Below are 20,841 nucleotides of genomic sequence, written 5' to 3'. Positions count from 1 at the left end.
GGAGACAGGGTTTCACCATGTTGACCAGGCTGGTCTCAAACTCCTGACTTCAGGTGATCCACCCACCTCAGCCTCTCAAAGTGTTGAGACTACAGGCGTGAGCCACCACACCTGGCCTGAAATCCACCTTGAGCACATTGCTTGCCATCCTGGAGCCCAAGACCCCTTAGGTGTCAGTGGAGTTTTTGGCCCACAGCAAGGCAGGGAGGTGCGGAGGAACTGCATACAGCCCAGGCCGGGCTCCCTAGACAATAGCCCCAGCTTGGCCACTGAGTCTGTTCCTCTCCCAGGCTGGGGTCAGCCCATCTGACTTGGGCGAAGGTCTCCCTAACATCTCTGCTTCCTCGCTGTGATCTCCCAGATAACCGCCCGTGAAGAAGTCCCTGCCCTCAGCCCTAAGCTGTGAACCTGCTGCCTTCCATGGCAAAAGGGACTGTGCAGGTGTGAGTCAGGTCATGACCTTGACTGGGAGGGTGATCCTGGGTTACTTAGGTGGCCCAGCGGACTGGCATGAACCCCAGAAGAGGAGGACGAAGGCAGAAGAGCCCGTCAGAGAGAAGCGATGGCAGAGGAGGAGGCAGGGAGGCGCTGTGTGCTTGTCAGCCATTGTCGGCTTTGCAAGCTGGTAGGGGGCCGCCCCTAGACACTCAGAACGGTCCCTGCTGACCCCGGCAAGGTGACAGCACCTCAGTCCCATACTACAAGGATCTGCATTCTGCAGACAATACAAATGAGCACAGAAAAGGGATTCTCCACCGGCCCCCACTACAGAACTGCAGGGTTATACATTGTGCCGTTTTCAGCCTCCAAATTTGTAGAAGTTTGTGATGGCTGCAAAGAAAACAAAGGCACTCTGTGAACTCCCTTTCCTTTGGGAGGAGGGGCTGGTCCTTGTCTGGTCCTGGGGTGGCCCCGGGCCCCGCTCTCCTGAATGGATGTGCAAGGCCATTTCTCTGTGGTCTCTGTCTGGAACGTGGGTGCAGACGGGAGCTTGGGAAGTCCAAGCTTACTTGACTTTGTGCCCAAACCAAGTTCTGGATATGAGTGCACTTGTTTTTTTAAAAAAAAAAAAAAAAAAGGCGAGCACTGACCCACTTTTTCCTGACTGCTCTGGCTCAGACATGTCCCTCTAAAAGGACATTTATTTCAAGAACACGCTGTTCCCAGGGCTGACATCCCCCACCTCCACTGGAAGCAGAAGCACTAACAAGAGATTGCGAGGTCTGGCGTCCAGCGTCTGATAATGCAGCAAATGTTCCACCAAAAGCCTGATGACTGCGTCGGCCTGGCGCTGGAGGGGCTGGGAGTTTGGCCTGAGCAAACTCAGTTGCTTAAAACAACACAAATTTTTTTTTTTTTTTTAATTTTATTTTTTTTAAGTCCCAGGCTACACGTGCAGGATGTGCAGGTTTGTTGCATAGGTAAATGTGTGTCATGGTGGTTTGCTGAGCCTATCAACCCATCACCTAGGTTTAAGCACAGCATGCCTTAGCTCTTTTTTCTAATGTTCTGCCCCCTACCCCGCACCAGGACCCCAATGTGTGTGGTTCTCCTCCCTGAGTTCACGTGTTCGCATTGTTCAGCTCCCACTTATAAGTGAGGAACTTACTGATGCTTGGTTTTTTCTGTTCCTGTGTTAGTTTGCTGAGGATGTGGCTTCTGGCTCATTCATGTCGCTAAAGGAGCATGATCTTGTTTTTTTTTCTTTTTTTTTTTTTTTTTTTTTTTTTTTTTTTAGATGAGTCTCACTCTATCGCGCCCAGGCTGGAGATGCAGTGGCGGATCTCAGCTCACTGCAAGCTCACGCCTCCGGAGTTCACGCCATTCTCCTGCACCTCAGCCTCCTGGTAGCTGGGACCTACCGCGCTCGCCACCTCGCCCGGCTAGTTTTGTATTTTTGGCTGGGGGCGGAACTTCGCCATGGGATGAGTTACTAGTTGCAGGCGCGATGCGCCCGTCTCGGCACTCCCAAAGTGCTGGGATTACGGAAAAACTGACCACCCGGCGCCCGGCCGTTTTCCTTTCTTTTGTTTTGAGACAGAGTTTTCCGCTGTTGTTTGCCCCGTGGAGTGCACTGGTCACCGATCTCAGCCTTTCACCGCCTCCTGCCATGATTCTGAGGCCTTCCCAGTCATGGGACTGTAGGTCAGATTGAGCCGCGCACCCGGTGCCGGTGGATGTTTATCCGGCGGTGAGCCAGCAGAGTGGGGCGTTGCTGAAAAGATAGCCGAAAATGTGGAAGCAACTTTGGAACTGGGTAACAGGCAGGGGTTGGAACAGTTTGGAGGGCTCAGAACAAGACAGGAAAATGTGGGAGAAGTTTGGAACTTCCTAGAGACTTGTTGAATGGCTTTGCTCAAAATGCTGATAGCGACGTGGATGATAAGGTCCAGGCTGAGGTGGTCTCAGATGGAGATGAGGAACTTGGGAACTAGAGCAAAGGTGACTCTTTGTTATGTTTTAGCCAAGAGACTGGCAGCATTTTCTCCCTGCCCTGGAGATTTGTGGAACTTTGAACTTGAGAGAGATGATTTAGGGTATCTGGCGGAAGAAATTTCTAAGCAGCAAAGCATTCGAGAGGTGACTTGGGTGTTGTTAAAAGCATTCAGGGTTTTTTTTGTTTGTTTTTGTTTTTGTTTTTTTTCAGTGGAGTCTTGCTCTGTCGCCCAGGCTGGAGTGCAGTGGTGCGACCTTGGCTCACTGCAACCTCTACCTGCTGGGTTCAAGCAATTCTCCTCCCTCAGCCTCCAGAGTAGCTGGGACTACAGATGTGCAACACCATGCCCAGCTAATTTTTGTATTTTTAGTAGAGATGTGGTTTCACCATGTTGGCCAGGCTGGTCTCAAACTCTTGACCTCAGGCAATCCACCCACCTCAGCCTCCCAAAGTGCTGGGATTACAGGTGTGGGCCACCGCGCCCAGCCTAAAAGCATTCAGTTTTAAAAGGGAAACAGGTACTATAGTTTGAAAAATTTGCAGCCTGACAATGCGATAGAAAAAAAAATCCCATTTTCTGAGGAGAAATTCAAGCCAGCTGCAGTAATTTGCATAAGTAACAAGGAGCCAAATGCGAATCCCCAAGACAATGGGGAGAATGTCTCCAGGGCGTGTCAGAGGTCTTCACAGCAGCCCCTCCCATCACAGGACCAGGGGCCTAGGAGGAAAAAGTGGTTTACCGGGCTGGGCCCAGGGTCCCCGAGCTGTGTGCAGCCTAGGGATTTGGTGCCCTGTGTCCCAGCCACTCTGGCTGTGGCTGAAAGGGGCCAATGTAGAGCTTGGGCCGTGGCTTCAGAGGGTGGAAGCCCCAAGCCTTGGCAGCCTCCATGTGGTGTTGAGCCTGTAGGTGCACAAAAGTCAAGAATTGAGGTTTGGGACCCTCCGCCTAGATTTCAGATTTATGGAAATGCCTGGAAGCCCAGGCAGAAGTTTGCTGCAGGGGTGGGACTCATGGAGAGCCTCTGCTAGGGTAGTGCAGAAGGGAAATGTGGAGTTGGAGCCCCCACACAGAGTTCCTACTGGGGCACTGCCTAGTGGAGCTGTGAGAAGAGGGCCACCATCCTCCAGACCTCAGAATGGTAGATCCACTGACAGCTCGCACAGTGCGCCTGGAAAAGGCATAGACACTGAACACCAGCCGGTGAAAGCAGCCAGGAAGGAGGCTGTACCCTGTAAAGCCACAGGGGCAGAGCTGCTCAAGGCCATGGGAACCCACCTCTTGCATCAGCATGACCTGGATGTGAGACTTGGAGTCAAAAGAGATCATTTTGGAGTTTTAAGATTTGACTGCCCTGCTGGATTTCTGACTTCCATGGGCCCTGTAACCCCTTTGCTTTGACCAATTTCTCCCATTTGGAATGACTGTATTTTCCCAATAACCTGTACCCCCATTGTATCTAGGAAGTAACTAGCTTGCTTTTGATTTTACAGGCTCATAGGCGGAAGGGACTTGCCTTGTCTCAGATGAAACTTTGGACTGTGGACTTTTTGGTTAATGCTGAAATGAGTTAAGACTTTGGGGGACTGTTGGGAAGGCGTGATTGGTTTTGAAATGTGAGGACATCAGATTTTGAGGGGCCAGAGGTGGAATGATATGGTTTGACTCTGTCCCCACCCAAATCTCATCTTGAGTTGTACTCCCATAATTCCAACATGTTGTGGGAGGAAGCCGGTGGGAGAGAATTGAATCATGGGGGCAGTTCCCCCATACTGTTCTCATGGTAGTGAGTAAGTCTTATGAGATCTGATGGGTTTATCAGGAGCTTCCACTTTTGTATCTTCCTCATTTTTCTCTTACCGCTGCCATGTAAGAAGTGCCTTTCACCTCCTGCCACGATTCTGAGGCCTCCCCAGCCATGTGGAACTGTAAGTTCAATTAAACCTCTTTTTCTTTCCAGTCTTGGGTATGTCTTTATCAGCAGCATGAAAATGGACTAATATAGTGTATATGAACCACAGTTTCTTCATCCAGTCTATCACTGATGGGCATTTGCGTTGGTTCCACATCTTTGCTATTGTGAATAGTGCTGCAATGAACACACGTGTGCAAGTATCTTTATAATAGAATAATTTATATTCCTTTGGATATACACCCAGTAATGGGATTTTTTGATCAAATGGTATTTCCAGTTCTAAATCTTTGAGGAATTGCAACGCTGTCTTACAATTGTTGAACTAGTTTACATTCCCACAACAATGTAAAAGCATTCCTATTTCTCCGCAACCTCACCAGCATCTGTTGTTCTTGACTTTTTAATAATCGCCATTCTGACTGGCGTGAGGTAGTATCTCATTGTGGTTTTTATTTGCATTTCTCTAATGATCAGTGATGTTGAGTTTTTTTTTTTCTTTTTGGAACAAAATAGAGAACTCAGAAATATAACCACACATCTACAACCATCTGATCTTTGACAAACCTGACAAAAACAAGCAATGGGGAATGGATTTCCTATTTAACAAATGGTGCTGGGAGAACTGGCTAGCCGTATGCAGAAAATTGAAACTGGACCCCTTCCTTACTTCTTATACAAAAATAAACTCAAGATGGATTAAAGATTTAAATGTAAAACCCCAAACTATAAAAACCTTAGAAGAAAATCTAGGCAATACCATTCCAGACACAGGCACGGGCAGAGATTTTCTAATGAAATCACCAAAAGCAATTGCAACAAAAGCAAAAATTGGGCCAGGTGTGGTGGTTCATGCCTGTAATCTGAGCACTTTAGGAGGCCGAGGTGAGTGGATCATGAGGTCAGGAGTTTGAGATCAGCCTGACCAACATGGTGAAACCCTATTCTGCTAAAATTACAAAAATTAGCCAGGCATGGTGGCACACACCTGTAATCCTAGCTACTCAGGAGGCTGAGGCAGGAGAATTGCTGGAACCTGGGAGGCGGAGGTTGCTTTGAGCTGAGATTGCGCCACTGCACTCCACCCTGGGGCGCAGAGCAAGACTCTGTCTCAGGGAAAAAAAAAGCAAAAATTGACAAATGGGATCTAATTCAACTAAAGAGCTTCTGCATAGCAAAAGAAACTATCATCAGAGTGAACAGACAACCTACAGAATGGAAGAAAATTTTTGCAATCTATCTATCTGACAAAGGTCTAATATCCAGAATCTACAAGGAACTTAAGCAAATTTACAAGGAAAAAACCAAACAACCTCATTAAAAAGTGGGCAAAGGACATGAACAGACACTTAAAGACATACATGTGGCCAACACAAGTTTATTATCTTAACGTTCTGGAGGTCAAAATCCTGAAATCAGAGTGTCGCCAGGACTGGCTTTCTGATGGATGCTGCAGGGGGAGATGCCAGCTTCCTGTTCTTTCCAGCTTCCAGAGGGGCCTGCGTTCATCGCCCCCAGCCCCCTCCTCCATCGTATTTTATTTTAATTTAATTTTTTGAGATGTCTCACTTTGTCACCCAGGCTGGAGTGCAGTGGCACAATCCCAGGTCACTGCAACCTCTGCCTCCCAGGTCACTGCAGTTCTTCTGCCTCAGCCTCCCGAGTAGCTGGGACTACAGGCATGCACCACCATACCCAGCTATTTTTTTTTTGGTTTTGTATTTTTAGTAGAGATGCATTTCACCATGTTTGCCAGGCTGGTCTCAAACTCCTGACCTCAAGTGATCCGCCTGCCTCGGCCCCCTCACAGTGCTGGGATTTCAGGTGTGAGCCACTGCCTCCTCCATCTTGAAGCCAGCAGCATAGCATCCTCAGAGCTCCCTCTCTGGCCCCCACTTCTGTCATCTCATCCCCTTCTCTGACTCTTCCCTCCCGCCTCCCTTTTCAAAGGACCTTTGTGATTACACTGGGCCCATGAGGATCCTCCAGGGTCGTCTCTCATCGCGGCATCCTGAACTGAATCTCACCTGGACGTCCATGATCAAGGCGTTGGCAGGGCTGGTTTCTCCTCAGGCCTCACTCCTTGGCGTGTAGACTGTCACCTTCTTCCTGTGTCTTCACATGGTCTTCCCCGTGTGTATGTCTGCATCCTAATCTCCTTTTTTTCTTTTTCAGAGACAGGATCTTGCTCTGTCACCCAGGCTGAAGTGCATTGGCACCATCATAGCTCAATGCAGCCCTAAGCAGCTCCTGGACTCAAGTGACCCTCCCGCCTCAACCTCCCACGTAGCTGGGACTACAAGCACGTGCCACCACACTTGGCTAATTATTTTTATTTTTAGAGACAGCATCTCTGTATGTTGCCCAGGCTAGTCCCAAGCAATCCTTTCGCCTCTGCCTCCCAAAGGGCTGGGATTACAGATGTGACCCCTAGTCTGCTCCTCTCTTAATGACACCAGGCGCATTTGCCTAGGGCCCACCCCTAACAACCCCATCTTAATTAATCACCACTTTAAAGGCCATATCTCCAAACACGGTAACATTCAGAGGGACTGAGGGTTAGGGCTTCAGCATATGAATTTAGGGAAGACATAATTCAATTTAGAACACATGGATGAGTCCTGTGAACACCTTTTGTTTTGTTTGTTGCCCTGAAAAGGCTGCAGGGCTCCCTGCAGTGGGGACTGTGTCCACCTGACTCACTGTTGGGTACCCAGCTGGGACCCAGGACCTGACACAACTTTCCCAGGGACCGAGTGGACAAGCCAACCCCCGCACTCATCCTTTTTAGGAAATGGGAGCTCTCCTTATCAAATGGGCCTGCCCTGGCTGCGCTGGTCTCTGAGACGGATGCATTTCCAGGGGAACCAAGAAGGAGACCTGTGGGGTCAGGTATCTGATTTTTTGCACCTTGGATGAGTTTTGTCCGTTCTGGTACTTTGTGTAAACAGAACCACACGGCATGAACTCCATGGTTTGCAGCTTCCTTTGCTCAGTGTTCCCTTGGTGAGAGTCATCCATGTCATTGCACGTATCAGTGGTTTATGTTTATTGCTCAGTAGTATTGCTCTGAGGATAAATGCAATGTATATAGGAATATACAACAGTTTATCAGTCTTCCCATTGACAGACAACTTGAGTTATGTCTAATTTTTGGCAATTTTTAAAAATTATGTATTTATTTATTTATTTTATTTATTTATTTTGAGAAGGAGTCTTGCTCTGTCACCTAGGCTGGAGTGCAAAGTGATCTTGGCTCACTGCAACCTCTGTTTCCTGGGTTCGAGCCATTCTCCTGCTTCAGCTTCCTAGGTAACTGGGACTACGGGCATGTGCCACCACACCCGGCTACTTTTTTTTTTTTTTGAGAGGGAGTCTTGCTCTGTCACCCAGGCTGGAGTGCAGTGGCACAATCTCGGCTCAGTGCAAGCTCCGCCTCCCGGGTTCACGCCATTCTCCTGCCTCAGCCTCCTGAGTAGCTGGGACTACAGGCACTAAGGAGTAGCTGGGACTACAGCACTCCGGAGTAGCTGGGACTAAACAGCCACTACGCCTGGCTAATTTTCTGTATTTTTTAGTAGAGACGGGGTTTCACCTTGTTAGCCAGGATGATCTCCATCTCCTGACCTCGTGATCTGCCCGCCTCAGCCTCCCAAAGTGCTGGGATTACAGGCCTGAGCCACCATGCCTGGCAGCAACTTTAAATAAAGCTGCTGTCATCATTCTTGGACAAGTATTTTGGTGAACATATGTTTGTTTTGATTTATTTTGGATACATACCTAGACACTGAATGGCTGGGGCAAAGAGTAAGCATATGTTTAATTTTATAAAAAATCGCCAGACCTTCTTCCAAAGTACTTGTACATCTTACATTCTCACCAGCAATGCATGAGAATTCCAGTTCTCCCTAACACTCAGTGTCATAATTTCAGCTTTTTTTTGAAATAGGGTCTGACTCTGTTACCCAGGCTGGAGGAGTACAGTCACGCAATCATAGCTCACTTGCAGCCTCGACCTCCCAAACCAGAGAGTCTCCTACCTCAGCTTCCTGAGTAGATGGAACTATGGGCATGCACCACCACACCTGGCTAATTTGTTGATTTTTGTAGAGATGGGGTCTCACCACACTGCCCAGGCTGGTCTGGAACTCCTGGGCTCAATGATTCTCCTGTCTTGGCTTCCCTAAGTGCTGGGATTACAGGTGTAAGCCACCCTGCCCGGCTTAATTTCAGCCATTCTGATCCATGTGTGCACATCTCAGTAGTGAGCCCAGTGGCTCATACACAACTTTTTGGGTTACCTCTCCCGAGCTCCTTCCTGTCCATTCTCTGTCTCCTCAACTGGGTGACACTGGTGGCCTTTGTTTGAGTTCCCGCCCTCTGTACCATGGATCAGATATGGACTCCAGGCAGAAAGCCCAGTGAGCACAAAGCTCCACTTGTTTATTTCTCATTTGTTTGTTTCTCAGGGAACAGTCCTGAGCTGCCTGTTGTCCAGTCTGAAAACAGTTCCCTTTTCTGTCCCCTACCCCCGGTTTTCTATTTGTTTATGGTGAAAACATGTCTAGAAGCTGCAATCCCCTCTATATTTATTTTTCACTTTTTAAAAATTGGCTTTGGCCAGGTGTGGTGGCTCATGCCTGTAATCCCAGCACTTTGGGAGGCTGAGGCGGGCAGATCACCTGAGGTCCAGAGTCGGAGATCAGCCTGGGCAACATGCGGAAACCCTGTCTCCACTAAAAATACAAAAATATTAGCTGGGCGTGTGCCTGCAATCCCACCTACTCGGGAGGCTGAGGCAGAAGAGTCGCCTGAACCTGGGAGGCAGAGGCTGCAGTGAGCTGAGATTGTGCCATTGCACTCCAGCCTGGGCGACAGAGCAAGATTCTGTCTCAAAAAAAAAAAAGAAAAGAAGGTTTAAGAGCAAGTAAAAATTTGTCAGATGAGCATGGTAGGGAAGAGAAAGAGATTATTATTTGCAAGAGCTCAGCAGTGTAGAAAGATTGACATCCAGAAAACAAGTAGTTCAACAAGGCTGAACCATGGTGTGAGGTTGGGAACTGCAGTGGGTGAGGATGGATTGGTAGGCAGGAAGGGCTTCGTTTTGAATAGGTTTATTGAGATAGAAGACATCTGCTAGAAAATTCACCCATTTAGAGTATCATTCATTGGCTTTCAGTATGTTCAGAGTGTTGCATCCCACCGTCAGGAAGCCTTATAAGGTCCTATTGAGGTTCGCCTTCTTGGGGCCCCTGAACTGGCTTATGGGCATATGTGGGTGCATAAAGACTGACGGCAAAGCTGGAGCAGGGTGGGTCCAGGCAGAAAAGAAGAAAGGCAGCACTCTTTGTACCCAGCTAGGCAGAGCTGGAGCAGGTTTCCTGTGGATTGTGAGGGAGGGGGAGGAGGTCCCCCAAGTTCACTCCCCACCACAGGCCACAGCTCCTAGGTCTTTTTTTTTTTTTTTTTTTTTTTTTTTTGAGACAGAGTCTGGCTCTGTTGCTCAGGCTGGAGTGCAGTGGCACGATCTCAACTCACTGCAGCCTCTGCCTCCTGGGTTCAAGCAATTCCCCTGCCTCACCTCAGCCTCCTAGTAGCTGGGGTTGCAGTTGCCTGCCACCACACCTGGCTAATTTTTGTGTTTAGTAGAGACATGGCTTTGCCATGTTGACCAGGCTGGTCTTGAACTCCTGACCTCAGGTGATCCACCTGCCTCGGCCTCCCAAAGTGCTGGGATTACAGGCATGGGCCACCGCACCAGGTCAGGAATGTGTCTTAATAGTCAAAGTAAAGGGGAACAGAAAGCAGCAGGAATGTGGAGCTGGACCGACTGAGGCTCCCAGAAGCCTCTCATTCGCCAGGCACCCCCGAACTTCCTTGGGCAGTGCTCTGGGAGGAACACTTCCAAAGAGGATCTCAGCTTTCTTAGTTGAGAGTGGTTCTTTTTGAAGTGGGAGAGACAAGGCCTGCAGCTTAATGACAGGAATGGGAAACAAAACCTCAGCTGGGCGCGGTGGCTCATGCCTGTAATCCCAGCACTTTGGGAGGCCGAGGATCACCTGAGGTCAGGAGTTCAAGACCAGCCTGGCCCACATGGCAAAACCCCGTCTGTACTTGGGAGACTGAGGCAGGAGACTCACTTGAACCCAGGAGGCAGAGGTTGCAGTGAGCCAAGATTTTGCCACTGCACTTCAGCCTGGGCAACAGAGTCAGTGAGACTCTGTCTCGAAATATAGGTATATAAAACATATATATGCTAATGGGACAAACATAAGTGGCTGCCTTATATGCTTATATTATATATAATTGGAATAATTGGCAAAACTTGAATAGAGCTTGAGGCTGCTGTGGCAGCCACGTGTGGATGTTACTGTCCTGACCTTGAGGGCTGTGTTGTGGTTACGCAGAACACCCTTGTTTGTGGAAAAGACACATTCAGCTCTCTAGGGGTACTGGGGTACCCCTCAGCTACTCACTCTAAACCAACTCAACCAAATGAGCTCTACGTACTGCACTTGCGACTTAAGTTTGAAGTCGTTTCGGAAATTATTAAAAAGAGGATTCCAGAGAAAATCGAAGCAGTTGAAAATACCCCATGATTTTCCTGGCCTGACTCAGAAATACTGAATGAGAACACTGGAGGCGTGGCCTTGAGATGTGTGTTTTCCAAAGCACAGCCAGGTCTGGAAAGCAGCTACTCCCCACGGGCTGGGAGAGGGAAGCACAGTCTGTGCACACAGACCAGTTCCTCGCATCCTCCTTTCATCCACATCACCATCCCACAGCTATGAGAACACAGATCGGTTCCCCTCATCCTCCTTTTATCCACATCACCACCCGGCTGCTACGAGAATTCGTTCTACGCAAGTTGCGTGGTTCAATTCTGCATACGCTGATCTCTGAGGTTTTTTGTTTTGTTTTGTTTTGTTTTTTTGAGACAGAGTTTCGCTCTTGTTGCCTAGGCTGGAGTGCAATGGCGTGATCTTGGCTCACTGCAACCTCCATCTCCCGGGTTCAAGCAATTCTCCTGCCTTGACCTCCCAAGTAGCTGGGATTACAGGCGCCCACCACCACGCCCAGCTAATTTTTTGTATTTTTAGTAGACAGGGCTTTAGTATGTTGGCCAGGCTGGTCTCGAACTCCTGACCTCAGGTGATCCACCTGCCTCTGCCTCCCAAAGTTCTGGGATTACAGGTGTGAACCACCACACCTGGCCACAATAGCATATTTTTGCAGCAAAATGATCCAGTTCAGAATCACGCATGTTATTTAGTTGTCACGTCTCTAGTCTTCTTTAATCTGGAAAGGTTCCTCACGCTTTCCTTGATTTTTATGACCTCAGTGCTTTTGAAGGTCACAGGCCAGTGGTTGTGCAGAATGTCCCCATTTTGGTTTGTCTGTGGTTTCACCATGATTAGACGCAGGGCATCCACCACAGGCACGTTGCTGGGCTCTCCTAGTTCCGTTCTGTCAGGATATTTCCAGCCACTTACATTTGCCCCATTCCCACTGATGTTCAGTTTCATCTGAATCCTCTTTACCTGGTTCAGAAAAAGAAGGAAAGGGACTGGGCATGGTGACTCTTGTCTGTGATCCCAGCATTCTGGGAGGCTGAGGCCAGAGGATTGCTTGAGCCCAGGTGTTTGAGACCAGCCTGGGCAACATGGCAAAACCCTGTCTCTACCAAACAAACTACTTGGGGTGATGAGGTTGGAGGATTGCCTGAACTTGGGAGTTGAGGCTGCAGTGAGCTGAGATGGCACCACTGCACTCCGGGTAACAGATCAAGATTCTATCTCAAAAAAAAAAAAGAAAAAAAAAAAGAAATCGCAGAGATGTGGGTAATTGTAATTTTAAAAACTCCCAAATGCTCCACTTGATTTGTGTTCTTTGAAAAAATTCACATAATCCCTGTAGCCTCAGTCTTTCCTTTAAAACTTTTGCTTTAACTCTGTTATATTTAGGACATACAAAAGGTATAAAGAGGCCGGGCATACTGGCTCATGCCTGTAATCCCAGCACTTTGGGAAGCAGGGGCGGGTGGATCACCTGAGGTCAGGAGTTCGAGACCAGCCTGACCAACATGGTGAAAATCTGTCTCTACTAAAAAAAAAAACAGAAAAAACAAAAATTAGCCAGGTGTGGTGGCAGGTGCCTGTAATCCCAGTTACTCGGGAGACTGAGGTAGGAGAATCCCTTGAACCCTGGGGGTAGAGGATGCAGTGAGCCGAGATCACACAAAAACCAAAAGGTATAAAACCACACACCAGGCCGGGCGCGGTGGCTCAAGCCTGTAATCCCAGCACTTTCGGAGGCCGAGATGGGCGGATCACGAGGTCAGGAGATCGAGACCATCCTGGCTAACACAGTGAAACCCCGTCTCTACTAAAAAATACAAAAAACTAGCCGGGCGAGGTGGCAGTCACCTGTAGTCGCAGCTACTTGGGAGGCTGAGGCAGGAGAATGGCGTAAACCCGGAAGGCGGAGCTTGCAGTGAGCTGAGATCTGGCCACTGCACTCCAGCCTGGGTGACACAGCGAGACTCCATCTCAACAAAAAAATAAAATAAAATAAAAAATAAATAAAACCACACACCAAAACCAAAAGGTATAAAGAATAAGTTAACTTGAATTATAATACAATAACTTGATATGTAATACACAACATATATTTCCAGTTGGATTACTAGATATTGTCTGTAACATATAAAATATATAATACAATATGATGTAATATATAATAACCTGAATTTTTAAGTAACCCAGTCAAGAATAAGCCACTGCCAATTTAGTTAAATCTCGCTTGTGAATTCCTCCTCAGCTTCAGCCTACTCCTGATTTGCCCAGAACTCACTGACCTAAGCTCCACTGACAAAGTGACAAAAAAAATCCTGGGTTTTAGAAGCAATTTGAGGCAATTAGATGCAAATTCAGCCCAGATGAGGACGTTCGTTTTTCTAGTGTGGCTACCTAGCTTGTTCCGGCACCTGGTGGTCACACTTGGAATTGCAGCTTCTCATATGTAATCCTTGGCAGAATTTTTTTCCTTTTCGAATCCTTTCTTTTTTTAAACTTCATTTTGTAATATAAAATCTGATTTGCTTAAGTTGGATTTATCAGAATTTACTTTCAGCCGGGCGCGGTGGCTCAAGCCTGTAATCCCAGCACTTTGGGAGGCCGAGGCGGGTGGATCACGAGGTCAGGAGATCGAGACCATCCTGGCTAACATGGTGAAACCCCGTCTCTACTAAAAATACAAAAAACTAGCCGGGCGTGGTGGCGGGCGCCTGTAGTCCCAGCTACTCGGAGGCTGAGGCGGGAGAATGGCGTGAACCCGGGAGGTGGAGCTTGCAGTGAGCCGAGATCGCGCCACTGCACTCCAGCCTGGGCGACAGAGCGAGACTCCGTCTCAAAAAAAAAAAAAAAAAAAGAATTTACTTTCAAAAGCTTTCTGGTTCTAACAGTGACTGGCCTGAATCGGTGAAAACACTTGGTTAAGCATTAACTGCTCAATTATCACAATTAATCTTTTGATATAATTTCTTGGTGTGTATGTGTGTGTGTGTGCACAATTTTCCATTATTAATTCAAAAAGTGAATTGCTAATATATACCAGGTACTGAGGTAGATGCTGGTACAAAATTAGAATAATCAGGATGGCTGATTAAAGTAATGCTTCTAATTATACCCCATGAAACAAGAAACTTCATTTATCTACAAAGGAAGGAAACCTATCAGTAAATACTATTTATGGATCACCGATTATGTATCAGGTAACATGTTCTTTCCCAGAATATGTCACAGAGCACGTGCATTGTTTGAAATGTATTAAATGGTAAATGACAGTCATTACTAGGCTGCTTTTGATGATCATTCTTGAGGCGTCTTTGGATGTGAAATTCATTGATGAAAGTTTGATGAAGAACAGGCTACTTTGTTATCTCAAAGTATCATACAAATTACTTATTAATTACAGAGAAAAAAATAGGAACTTTGCAGTGGAGAAGCTTGGCACCCTTCACCCTAACCAAGCAACCAATGTTACCATTACAAACAATGGGACAAATCCGCATCATTTGCCTCCTGATATAACACACCAAGGATGCCATCACTCCTGAGGTATTTTTGCAAAACATACATAACCTGAATCTAATAATGAGACAGCATCATACAAACTCAAATTGAGGAACATTCTACAAAGTAGCTGGCCTGTATTCTTCCAGCGTGTTAGAGTTGTTAACCTAAAAAAGACATCAGAGAAAAATGTCCTGTAATATAATTAATTTATTCAGGAACAGGCAAAAAGGATGGTGCACCTGGCTATATGGCTATGGCAAGCCACAGGTGCACCTGAAGAGGGCAGGAGTAAGTGGGAGCTTTTATTGGCCAAATGTAGAAGTTCACATAAGCTGTTTGGAAACACGTTTCTTTGGTTATGGAGGCTCAAAGCTGGAGCGGCATCAATTCATTTTTGGAGATGCCGCTACTAGGCAAGTGTTCTTTGGAGAGCATCTTATTTGAATTGCTGTCGGCCTAAAGAATGCCTAGTGCTAAGCCTGGTCACAGAAATAACAGGGTGGCGCATGCCTGGAGTCCCAGCTAGTCTAGAGGCTGAGGCAGGAGGACTGATTGAGCCCAGGAATTTGAGTCCAGTCTGGGCAGCCCAGCAAGATCCCTGTCTCTACATAAATAAATGTGTGTATATGTGCAAAATGTAGGTGGAGAAATGCATGACACTTGTCACGTACATGAGGAATTTCTTGTGTGGTTATTTTAGAAAGTCCTTGAGACAGTTCTTATCTCAAACATAAGCCCTCCTTTGTGCATTCCTGGCTTGGTGTGCTTGGGTCTGAGCAGAATTGTCTCATCCTGGTAGCTGCAACTTTCATAAAGAAGAGGAAAAGACTGAGACCCTGTTCTAGATAAAAGGATACTAAAAAAAGATTTGACAACTAATTGCAACAGTATGATTCTGGACAGAGGGGAAATAGCTATAAAGGACATAATTGGGACACAGAGAAAGAGGAAGAATGCGAAAATGAGGCAAAAATGTAAAAATTGGTGATTATGGATAAAGGATATAATCACGATTCTTTTTATAATGCGTGTCAATTTTCTGTTAATTTAGAAGTATATATATAAAGTATATGTATACTAATACATATAAATGTTAACCCCAAAAAGTGTTCCCGAAAGTAACAAGCTCTTTGAGAATAATTGATCTCTTTAAAAACGATTTATGTTTCATTATAAAACCAATGTATGTATGCTTAAAGGAAAAAAATGAGGCACTATAGAAAAGTAAAAAGAAAACTCATCAGTCTCTGACACATGTCACAACCCACAGCTGCCTGGGAAGGCTGAAGAGTGCAATTTCAGCAGAATGTCAGGGGAGGAGCAGGATTGTGCTAGGTGGAGAATATTCTAGACTGAAGGAACACCACAGAAAAGACAAGAAAGCGTGAAAGGGCGTGGCTTGAGGAAAAAGAGAGGTCGGGAAACTGGGGGTTGAAGAATGAGCAGGTGAGAGGGGTAAGGACTTCCAGGGAGGAATGACCACTGGGCTGGGGGATGACATCTGGGCCAGTCACAATTCTCCCCACGTGTCGCCTTCCACAATGCCAGGCACGCGCCTGGGGTTGAATACATATTTCTGGGCTGACTAACCTAATGTACAAAAGGCAGGCCCTAAATTTCCTCTCCGCCCCGTGGCGTGCCCTGCAGCGACACCGTCGCAAGCACGCGGCTTTTGGTCTCCGCCCTGGGCCTCAGGGCCTCGGGGCCGCGCGCGGGGCGTAGTCAGCCGGAGCTGTGACGCACGCGGGACGCAAGCCGAGGGCTCGGTTTCCACGGCAACAGGCGCTGGGCCTCTGTTTTTCCGCTCGCGCTCGTGCGTCACTTCCGGTCTCTCCCCTCTTCTTTTCAGCACTGTTTGGGATAGGTTCCGATTGGGACCAACGTCGGGGTGGGAGTGGTACTGGGGAAGGGCGGTCCAAAATAAACCTTCGGTTCTGCGAGAAGAGCCGGGCGTCAGGCAGGTGGAGCTTGGCTTCCGTCCCCTAAGCCAATCGCTTTCTAATCCGTCCCTTAGGCGCCGCGGGAAAATGATGCTTCAGCTACCGGCCCTGGAGCATGCGCACTGCTACCGGAGGAGCCTCTGGGAAATCCACTGCTCCGGGATTTCCACGCAACCGGAGGGAATCCAGAGGGGCGAGTGATGGGCGCGGCATCAGGGGGCAGGGCATACGAGCCACGATGTTGATTGGCCGGTGAGAGGCCCGGGCGTGGAGCGGCAGCAGACCCCTGTGGCGGGCTCTGGCGTTTCATTCATTCGTTCATTCATTGAATGAACTGATTCACTCCATGTTTACTGAGTGTACGCTGTGTCAGAGCTTGTGTAGGCGCTGGGGATTCAGAGCCTAGTCGGACACAGCCCCTGTCCTTAAGGAGCCCACGCTGCGACTGACACCGCGGCGTCCCCGCCTTTCTTCCTTTGCACCTTATCTCCTCTCTTCTCTCAAGGCTGGTGTCCTCGCAGAAGGCGGCGACGCTCAGCCCATCTTACCCCAGGGACCCTCTCAGAGGCTTCCACACCTCTGAAAGCAGCTGATAAACATGGAAAGACCTGGCGTGGAATCCTGGCTAGCCGCTCAACCACTGAGCCCCCTTTCCCACTTTACATTCACCTCTGAAAGCATGGTGCAGGCGTCCCCAGCTTAGGGTGCCTCGACTTTACGATTTTTCAACTTTGCGATGAGTTCATCAGGAAGCAAGCCATCATAAATCGAGGAGCATTTGTATAGTTATCTTGCAGAGGGCAGTGAGGTTTAAAATGAGCTTTGATGCTTATCTTGAGGTTGAATCCGAGTTTCCTCCTTATACGATTATTGTGAGGATACGAGATATTTATGCCAAGCACATTGCACATTGCCTGCCAGATAAGAGTTTCATAAATGAGGCCGGGCACGGTGGCTCACGCCTGTAATCCCAGCACTTTGGGAGGCCGAGGCGGGCGGATCACTTGAGCTCAAGAGTTCCAGACCAGCCTGAGCAACGTAGGGAAACCCTGCCTCTACAAAAAAAATTACAAAAATTAGCCGGGCATGATGGGAGGCTGAGGTGGGAGGTCGGCTTGAGCCCAGGAGGAAGAGGTTACCGTGAGCCAAGATCGCACCCCTGCGCTTCAGCCTGGGCCACAGAGCAAGACTCTGTCTCAAAAAAAAGAGAAAAAAAAGTTTCGTAAATGGTAGTTACCATCACTGTGTTATTTTGAAGGATGAGTTGTGACGGTCTAACTAAGTAGCTGGTTCTTAGTTGTGCTAAATAAATATAGTTATTTCTTCCCTCCATGGCCTGTGAGCTAGAAAGCCCAGGGGAGACGTGACACTATGGAGTCATGTAACACGGGAAGGAGAAGAAACTCTTTATGGTACTGGTGGGGGATCAAAACCCTTGAAAGGTGCTGGTTTTTGCCCAAAATGGAGTGATTGTATGACCCAACTGGCACATCGTTAGCCAGGACAGCAGTCATGAGCTGGAATTGTACCAGGAAAGTAAAGCTATATGGTCGGTCACCTTACCCTAAGGCTGTACAAGTAGCACGTGACAGAAATTGTCCATTCTGTCTCAAATTGCCTTCTCACACTTTCTTTAATCCTAATAATAGCCCTATGAAATGATTATCCTTATTTAATAACTGAAAATATGGAAGGCAAGTAATTAGGGAGTGATAGAGCAGGGACTCTGGCCTGCATTTTTTTTTTTTTTTTTTTTGAGATAGGGTCTCACTCTGTTGCCCAGGCTGGAGTCTAGTCTGTACTTTTTTTTTCTCTTTTGAGACGGAGTCTTGCTCTCGTTGCCCAGGCTGGAGTGCAGTGGCACCATCTCTGCCCACTGCAGCCTCTGTCTCCCAGGTTCAAATGATTCTCCTGCCTCAGCCTCCCGAGTAACTGGGATTAAAGGTGTCCACCACCACAACCGGCTAATTTTTGTATTATTATTACTATTATTATTTTTAGTAGAGACAGCGTTTTGCTATGTTGGCCAGGGTGGTCTGAGACTGCTGACCTCGTGATCCGCCCACCTCGCCCTCCCAAAGTGCTGGAATTACAGGTGTGAGCCACCGTGCCTGGCCCAGCCTGTACTTTTAACTCACAGCTGTGATAATTGTCAACCTCAGCAAGCCTCTTTGGGCATTAGTCCCATATATATATTATATATTTATATATAAATTATATCTAATAATATATAATATATAATAGATCATATGTATTATTATATATAATATATTATATAATTATATAATATATAAACTATATGTCAATATTATATAATTATTAATATGCAATTTATATATTTATAATTATATGATATGATTATATAATTTATATATTTATAATTATATTATATATAATTATATGTAAATATAAATATATATAATTATATTTTTATATATTATATAATATATATAACATATTTTATATACAATATATCCTATATAATATATATGGGACTAATAACATATCATATTTTGTGTGTGTGTGTGTGTGTGTGTGTGTGTGTGTATTTAGACAGTCTCTTTGCTCTGTCCCCCAGGTTGGAGTGCAGTGGCACGGTCGAGCTCACTACAGACTTGACTTCCTGAGCTCAAGCAATCCTCTCACCTCAGCATCCCAAGTAGCTGGGACTACAGGTGTGCACCATCATGCCGGCTGTTTTTTAAATTTTGTGTAGAGATGGGGTCTAGCTATGTTGCTTGGGCTCATCTCAAGCTCCTGGGATCAAACGATCCTCCCTCCTTGGTCTCTCAAAATGCTAGGATTACAGGCATGAGATACCGAGGGCAGCTTGGTCCTATTTTTTGAGACCCCTTGACTGGATGTTTCAAGGGAGCATATTCTGGCTGAGTTTACTGGAGAATTTTCTTGTAGAGCTTGTTATGAACTGAATGTTCATGTTCCTCCCAAATTCATATGTTTAAATTTATTCCCCAATATGATCATATATGGTGGGGCCTTTGGGAGGTAATTAGGTCATAGGGCAGAACCCCCATTTATGGGATTAGTGCCCTTCTAAGAAGAGACCAGGCTGGACATGATGGCTCATGCCTGTAATCCCAGCACTTTGGGAGGCTGAGGCAGGCGAATCACCTGAGGTCGGGAGTTTGAGACCAGCCTGACCAACATGGAGAAACCCTGTCTCTACTAAAAAATACAAAAAATTAGCTGGATGTGGTGGTGCATGCCTGTAATCCTAAGTACTCAGGAGGCTGAGGCAGGAGAATCGCTTGAACCCAGGAGGCGGAGGTTGCGGTGAGCTGAGATCGCGCTATTGCACTCCATCCTGGGCAACAAGAGCTAGACTCCATCTAAACAAACAAACAAACAAACAAAAACCAGACAGCTAGCTCTCTGTCATGTGAAAATACAAGAAGCCAGCCATCTGCCACTCAGAAGACAACCTTCACCAGACCCTACCCATGCTGGCGCCCTGATCTCAGTGTTGTTCTAGTAATTTATTATATCTGCCCAAACCAACTAAGACAAATAGCCACATCTTCAAAGTGTTCTGCCTTTTAGGACTTTTGTAGAGGGGAGAGAGTGTGAGTATGAGGTTGGACCTGATTATTTTAGAAACTCCTTCCAACCTTAGGTGTCTGTAAATTCCTTCAGGGCAGATTTTGTATATTTGAATTGTCACCCTTCAGAGGAGATGCTTAGGAAATGTTAAAGATACTAAAGGAGCACAGCCCCAGGACCTAGACAGTACGGGGACTGCTTTGGATGTTCTCATTTGATCGTTGTGGGCTGGGCTGTGGCAGACTCTCACACTATCTGAGCCTCTGTTTTCTCATCGGTAAAAATGCAGAGTAATAATACTAGCCCTTTGGGAAGCCGAGGTGGGCAGATCACGAGGCCAGGAGTTCGAGACCAGCCTGACCAACATGGTGAAACCCCGTCTCTACTAAAAATACAAAAATTAGCCGGGCATAGTGGCACGCGCATGTAATCTCAGCTACTCAGGAGGCTGAGGCAGGAGAATCACTTGAACCCGGGAGGCAGAGGTTGCAGTGAGCCGAGATTGCACCACTACACTCCAGTCTGGGTGACAGAGTGAGACTCTGTCTCAAAAACAAAAAAGAAAAGAAAAAAAAAATTGCAGAGTAAATAGTCCCCGCCCTCCTTCCCCCACAGATTTGCTGAGACAACAACATAAATTGATTGAAGTGTGTGCATTGCAAATAAGCAATGTTTCCTTTTGCCAGCTTTCAATCTTGCTTTCCAAGTTGCTTGCCTTATCCACTTATAGACAGAATAAGAAAAGACCTATGGAAAGAGTACAGTCTGTGGGGTCTGACAGCCCTGGATTTGAATCCCTAAATAGCACCAGCCACTTGCGTGACCCCAGCCAAGTAGGGTATCCTTTCTGGACCTCAGCACTAAAAATAGCTGCCTTGCCTGGATCTTATGAGGTAAGCTTGGAGCCTAGTTTCTGC

Source organism: Papio anubis, chromosome 8 (assembly GCF_008728515.1).
Source record: "Papio anubis isolate 15944 chromosome 8, Panubis1.0, whole genome shotgun sequence".
NCBI lineage: Eukaryota > Metazoa > Chordata > Mammalia > Primates > Cercopithecidae > Papio > Papio anubis.
Note: the sequence above shows the minus strand (reverse complement) of the source record.